The sequence below is a fragment of the Callorhinus ursinus genome, unplaced genomic scaffold (genome assembly GCF_003265705.2).
Source record: "Callorhinus ursinus isolate GAN/ISIS: 27379988/994484 unplaced genomic scaffold, GSC_fseal_2.0 scaffold50, whole genome shotgun sequence".
NCBI classification, from domain to species: Eukaryota; Metazoa; Chordata; class Mammalia; order Carnivora; family Otariidae; genus Callorhinus; species Callorhinus ursinus.
The window spans coordinates 1,814,574-1,821,970 of record NW_027397112.1 but is presented as its reverse complement, the minus strand read 5'-3'; the positions used below and the strand labels follow the sequence as shown (position 1 = coordinate 1,821,970).

Below are 7,397 nucleotides of genomic sequence, written 5' to 3'. Positions count from 1 at the left end.
TGCTCTGTGCCTGGCACTGTGCTGGTAGGTACCTTCCTGTGTATTATCTTATTTAATTCTCGTAAGAATTCCAGAAGCTAGGGGACTTTGTCCCCTTTTCATGGACAAACAAGGAAGGCCTGGAGAGAACAGGTGATTTGTTTGGAGGCCCACAGCTAAGTGTGTATGGCAGAGATCATCAGTGTTCACCCATATTTCTGTGCATCTCTCCATTTCCCAATCTTCCTTGCAATTGTGTTAAACAGAAACAGTGCCCACCACTGCTCAGCTGGACCCCTAAGCCATCTTGCATATTCTTGCCCCTACAATTGGAAGTAAAAGACTCCAAGATGGCAGAACCACCAAATAAAAGGAACCAGGATCTTTGAGCCACCACGTGGAGGGCAACTGGCCATCTTTTTGGACTGTGCAAACTGATATTTTTATTTGTTGCTGAAGCATGATCTGTACTACTCTATCTTATACAAAGATCCCATTTTAAAGAGGGTCCATGATCGCTTCTCGGCCTTTTGGCTAAGATCAAGTGTAGTATCTGTTCTTAGTTTAAAGAGGGTCCACGATACACTACTCCATGGAGTAATGGAGGAATCACTGAAGCAACTGGATCCACATATTACATAGGTCCATGTCCTATACAGCCACGCAAGTGAAACTGCCCCAAAACAAGTTCAGAAGGATTGTATAAGGACAGGGAAGGCATATTATGAACTCTCTAGGGCACAATTTTTGTGCGTCTAACCTCCTTCTCTTAGCACTCAGACATAATAGAATCCGGAAAATGCGGGGTAGCCTCATGTTGAGCTTGAACTTGGTGTAATAGCCTTTGGTAAATTCCTCCTAAGGTTCATGTCTCAGTTTCTTCCTTTCTTCAGTGTTAGTGGAATAAAGGCTCCACTTCTGCAGTGTTCTTAAGGTAGATGCAGAACTGACACTCGGTCAGTCTAAAAGGAAGGAGTCCAAGAAGCCCGTGATGTCATTGGTAGAAATTATGTAAAGAGCCACATGCAGGTACAATTTCAGTATGCTCTGACTCTTCAGGTATATATATTCCAGGCGGGGCTAAGCTCTGAGAAGCCAAACTAGTGATTATCCCAAGCAAACCAACTTTTATTAAGAAGCTGTCAAAGAAAAGTAGGTGGCGAGATGGATTAGTGGACGGGGGAAAGGGGTAGAGGCCGTTGGTGAAAAGCAACAAAGATTTAGAGGATTTTGTATCCTTGGTCCTCCTTCGCATTATGTAACATCTCCCTGGTATGTGACTGTTGATAAATATTCATTGAAGGGGGACTGGACCTAATGTCATGCAAATCGCATGCAAAGCAACATGTAAATTGGAACCATTATATGAAGTCAATAGGTGAGGTACTATGCATATTAAAAGTACAGGACAACAGCACAGAAAGGCCTAGAAGAGGCCCATAACACTAGCAGGGGACCTTCCATTCCAAAAGGAATCTGATAGTCAAGGAGAGAACATTGCTGCCAAAGAATGTCACCACGCATGGAGCAGGGACCAGGAGGCCTAACAGAGAGAGGAAGGAGAATGCGGGCTGCTGTGTGCTCTCTCCATCCCTGTCAAGGCCGTATTCAAGGCACGTTCTCCTGCATCGCCTTCCCATACTGATCAGACCTGATACTGATTGATTTGGTCAAATCCACTGAGTGACAGGGTCGGCAGTCTGATCCGCTTGTCCATTAGCCGTGCCATTCAGGATGCTTCCTTCAAGCCTTCTCACAAAAGAGCAAGGGACACCCAGCAGCCCGTGAGGCTGGTCACTTTGAACTCGCTGACACCACACAGAAGACGTTTAGAGGCTTTTGTGTCCCCTGAAAGTTCTCGCCCTGTGAGTGTCTCACGCTTGCACACAATGCATGCGCGTCTGGCACCAATCTGCAGAAGGCCGTGAAGTACAAAGACGTGCCCAGAGACACTCCGATATGCACTTTTATGCGCCCCCACCCAAGTCCTCAGGGAGCTGTAGGAAAGTTGACCATCATGCCTGCTCTGGGCTACAGGAGGTCACAGGCTGTTTCTGATTGGAGCCCTCTGCTGTGTTTGCTTTCTGTGCCCCCACAGACCTCCTGACAGGACTGCAGGACATGGAAATAAGTCAGGGGTGACCCTTCTGGTGACCCATAGCCTTGCCAGCCAACTCCTGATTGCAACCTTCTGGCTCCAGTAACAGCCTTTAATGCAGGCCTTCTGGCTCCTCCGAGGCCGGAGCAGCAGCAGAGCTGGGAGGGGTGAATGCGCTCTGAGGTCCTGTGGTCTCTCTCCCCATGCGGGCCAGCCTAAGGTTGGTGGGATGGGGGTGGAGCATGCAGGGGGAGGAGCAGAGGTGGGGGCGAGCTTCCGACTGCCCGGCAGGCAGGGGTTCTTCCTTGGGCTATTACCAACGTTCCGTCCCCCGTCTTCTACCGCTACCAAGCTAGGACATGCTGGCTTCCGTCACTTGATGCAAACCCAGAAGTGCACTTGGACAACCATCAGAGACGTCCTGCCTTCACATCCCTGCTCCTCTGACACGTGGTTGTAGAAGCTAGTCCAGGGGATATAATAAAACATACATGTTTTTGCATACACAGTGCACACACTGTTTGTGAGGGGAACGCATGCGTGCACACACACACACACACACACACAGATACATCTCTGTGTATGGCACAGTCAGCGCAGTCCTGGTCACCCAGGCCATGTGGCTTTTCCGAGAAGGATCCCACGTTAGACAATGGACACCAAGAGTCAAAGCGAGTCCCTGTTCTCTGCCGCTGTGTACGTGGGGCTATCTGCCCGGCACAGACAGGGACAGCTCGTGGACTCTGAAATTGCTAAGTCCTCCCATCTAATTGTCTCTCTTTTTTTTTTTAAGATTTTATTTATTCATTTGAGAGAGAGACACAGAGAGAGCACAAGCAGGGGGAGAGGCAGAGGCAGAGGGAGAAGCAGACTCCCCGCTGAGCTGGGAGCCTGACGTGGGGCTCGATCCCAGGATCTGGAGATCATGACCTGAGCCGAAGGCAGATGCTTAACTATCTGAGCCACCCAAGTGCCCCTAATTGTCTCTTTTGACACATCAGAGACCTGAGACCCAGCAAGAAGAAGTGACCTGGTCAGAGTTAGCCGTGCCGCTGGGTCTTAGGGACAGTGGGACTTGGAATTCCAGTGGCTGGACTCTCAGCCCCATGCCCTTCCCACCACACACGTTCCCAGATGGCTGGCCGATGTCCAGCACCTCTGGTGGTCGCGTCCACAAGGCCTCCCCCTCAGAGCCCCTCTCTGCCGTACAGGAGTCTCACAGGTGGATTTATAGCAAGCAGATCCTAGATAAGCGCAGTGACATCCTAAAGAGCATTTAGAGTAAAAAGCGGAGGTGAAGTGCGAGAGCCTGGAGCCAAACACATTGTGTCTGGTCTAATAATTTCTGAAGGCTCCACAGAACGGACTTAGAATCCTCGCTAGACCTCCACTGGCCGAGAGGCCAGGTCTGATCCAGGATCTTCTGATAACCAAGCACCACCCCTCCCCCAGCTTCTCCAATCCAAATTCAAACATATCCTGTCTCTTGGAAAATTTGTTTTTCGAACTCCAAGGTCCTTTTAGATTTAAGGAGTTGCAAGACAAATAATATAAAAAGATGAAAGTTGCTAGAAGGAAGTCAGCCTTGATAAGCCATCCTTTACAGGGGTGTAAACCTGGCTCCTCCCTCCCTCTGGAGAAATCAGCAGGACCGCCTCCTTCCAACCTCCCAACAGAAGAAAATTGGCTGCCTAAAACCCCGCTGCTTATATACATATGAAACACACTCTGTCAGGGTGATCCAGGCTTAACATTTGACCTGCTTTTATTTTTCTTTTCCTTTTGCAGAATTGGCGGTGCATTTCCTTTTTTATTTAAAAAAATTTTTTTGCGTTCTTTTATTTTTAAAGCTTCAAAGCAAAGTCCATGTCACATTTTCAGAAATCAAATGCCAAATTATTCTCAGCATCCCTTTCCCTGAGCAGCATGGTGTTTAGCTTGAAAGCTCTTCTGAATGTGTGCCTTGCTTTTAAAAACTGGACCCTCTTGCTGTACATGTGTATGTAGGAACACTGTTTACTCAGACCCACATCATCGAGGGGCTGCAGGGTAACACCTTCCCCAGAGTGCAGGACCCCCCAGTTACCAAGTCTCCACAGGATTAAGTCATTCAGATTTCTGAGGTGTCTTCTCCTTGCAGAAAAGAACTAGTAACCTTTTCAGTCCTGGTAGTTTATTGGAAAAGGACCTTTCCTTGAGCCCCAGCTTGGAAGGCTGAGCTGTTGCACATGGCGCCAACTTCAAGCTTCCCAAGTCATTCATTCACTCATTCATTCATTCATTCATTCATTCAACCAACAAATAAACTGAGCGGATAAACATGACCCCTGACTTCACAGAGAACACAACTTAGTCAGGGAGACAGACAATAATCAAACACCCAAACTAATAGAGCATACTGGCTGAGGAAAGGAAGGGCACAAGGTGAATGTGAGAGGTAGGCAAGGGCTGGTTCCTTATGACTAGGAAACCCTGGAGGCCATTGTAAGGGTTCTGGTTTCAGCCTAAGAACAGGGGGGAATGTCATGGATTCAGCCCCCTCCCTTCTCCTTGCCCCCATGCTCTTCCAGAAAGGGGCACACCCTTTTGGTTTGAGTTAAAATTTTACTCCCATCCACACTAAAAGTCTCTCCCCCAAACCGGAGAGCATTTTTCATGTCATGCCACCCACAACAGTCCCTGACACCATATGCCCCACATGAAGAAGACAGAGTGGGTGTTCAAAGTCTGAAGATCAGCAACGGGAAGGCTCCAAAGAGTTGGGGGCCCCCAGCCTGGACCAGAATTCCAGCCCAGCTGGGAAACAAGTGCAGAGGTGATCCAACTCTTCTCTTGCTCTGTTTGGAAATTTGTCAAGATGGCACAATACTAGCAGTTAAGAGCCGAGACCGACTGTTCCATCGTGGGGCTAGCACATATTCACTAAGGCAAGCCCATGGGTTACCCAACCACTCCCTGCACATCCAGACACGGGCTACCTACCCCTACCCCATGGAAGAGCAGCTTTGCTAACAGTCACCCTTTCCAGCTGAACAGCTGCACAGGAGGAAAAATGAGCCGCGGTGTAATTAGCAAAACGATGGGAAAATAGATAAGCAATTCAAGGAGCACCACAGGCCCCCTGAGTGAACACATGAACAGCATTCAGTGCACAAGTGCAAAAACACAAGTATCCGGCACCATTGGGGGATTTTGCAAATGACTTTCAGAACTCTAGACTGTGGCAATCCTTTGGTTCGAAAACTTCTTCAAGAATTCAGCTCAGAAAACTCATTTTCCGCTATTCCCGAGCAGACTAAAATTGTCATCAATTTTCCCTTTTCCCGCTGGTCTTCAGAACACAGGACCTGCTTAGAATGGTTTTAGAGTCAGGCTGGTGGCCAGACTGTGGGCCTCCAAACCTCTGCTCTCTGAGCAACAGAGTCCCTGTGCTTCGGGGTAGATGGTGCTATTTTCACATGTTGTCTGGATTTTATTCTTTTAAGGTATAAGAGGTTTTGATTTTGTCTAGTAAGTGGTCTCCTTGACTGGAATCAAAAAGAAAAAGAGGGAGGAAAAAAGTAGAAAACAAACCAAATCACCTTTAGATCAGTCCCTAAACTCCTGACATTTGGGATTGAGGTCTTCCATCGTTTTCTTAAAGGAGAATGGATATTATATGACTTTCCCAAGATCTGGAGTGATTTATCAGGAAGAACAATGGCAAAAAAAAAAAAAAAAAAGGAAGAGAATCCTGGGATGTACCAGCAGCCCCCGAAAGAAAGACAAGGTGAAGCGTTATTTTTCTCTAAAGAAATAGTTTCTCCTCCCCACTCTCTGTCCTACTTAATGATACAGCCAGTCAGCCAGATGACCAAGCCAGAGCACCAGGCCCCATCTTGGGCCATTTCCCCTTCTCTCATTTTCTGTAGCTAGAAGTCCTTTCAATTTGACCTCCTAAAATTTTCTCTCATCTTTCCCTATCATCACCATTTAATTGGGGCCACATTTATTCTCTCCAAAATATTGTTAGTTTCCCCCAAATATTGGTATCACCGGATCCCTCATTTTATCCAGCCCAGGCTCCAGTTGCAGGGGCCGACTCTCGATTTCAGCTCAGGTCATGATCTCAGGGTCCTGGGATAGAGCCCGGTATCAAGCTCTGCGTTCAGTGGGGAGTTTCCTTGAGATTCTCTCTCTCTCTCTCTCTCTCTCCCTCTGCCCCTCCTCCCCTGCTCACGTGTGCTCTTTCTAAAAAAAAAATAAAATAATAAAATAAAATGTGATGCCCTATCCTATCACTCTTTAATCTTACCCACTTCCTTTTTCTTCAAAGACCCTATTCACACCTCTCAACGCATCACACATGCATATGTACATATCATGTAACTATATGTGATACATTTATATATTGTGTATTTAGTTGTATGTGTATCATATATTTGTTGTTGGCTTTTCCTTCCAGAAAATAATGTTTTGTTCATTGCTGTGTCCCAGGACCTGGAATACAAAAGGAGCTCTGTAAATATTTGCTTAATAAACCGACAAATAGGTTTTCTTCCCTCCGCCCTCGCGTACCCTTCCATCCATCCTCTGTATCCGCGAGACTCACTTTCTGAAACAGAGATTTGACCGCCTTCTTTGACACAAATGCTTCCGTGCCTTCTGGTCACCCACAGAATAAGCCCCGTGTGCTGCCGTGGCGACCCCAGTGCGCCAGGGCCCAGCCCACCACTTCTGCAGCCTCCTTTCCATGCTCACCTCCAACTCCCCAGGCTTCACCGACCCAACACACCGCCATGCGCAATGACTGTGGGTTTCCCCAATAGGCCATGCTCTTTCGATACTCAATACCCTCATGGGGGACATTTTCTAGGCGTGCAATGGCCCTCCTCGTTTTGATTGCTGGGCAGACTCTGAAAATCCATCCCTCATCCACCCGGCGCCTTCCATCATCCCTTTCGGTATACCTGTTACAGGTTATAGAAACTTCGCAGAGTGTGGCGTGTGCACTTATGTCTTTGTCTGCCTCCTTCCTTGGCCTAGGAGCAGGGACCATATCGTCACCATATTTCAGTAGACACTCAATGTTTGTAGTACTGGGAAATTCTTCTTTTATGTTAACATTTCTTATCACAAAATAAAGCATAGGTCGTGAATGAGATAAAGACAAACTTTAAATCTCTCAACTCCACTTCTCATACCCCCTCCCCCGGGACCTGTTATTTATTCAGAAAAAAAAAAAATAAGGAGAGAAATCATTAAAGGGGAAAAGCGAGGAAGATAAAGAGATCACTAAAAGACGCATTTTTCAGCCAAGCGAGGAAATAAAAAAATAACT

At 47.2% G+C, this 7,397-nt stretch overlaps 1 pseudogene; it reads left to right on the top strand.

The window, feature by feature from the left end:
- The first annotated feature begins 493 nt into the window (after window positions 1–493).
- Window positions 494–593, top strand: LOC112837610 (U2 spliceosomal RNA; annotated as a pseudogene).
- The last annotated feature ends 6,804 nt before the right edge of the window (window positions 594–7,397 follow it).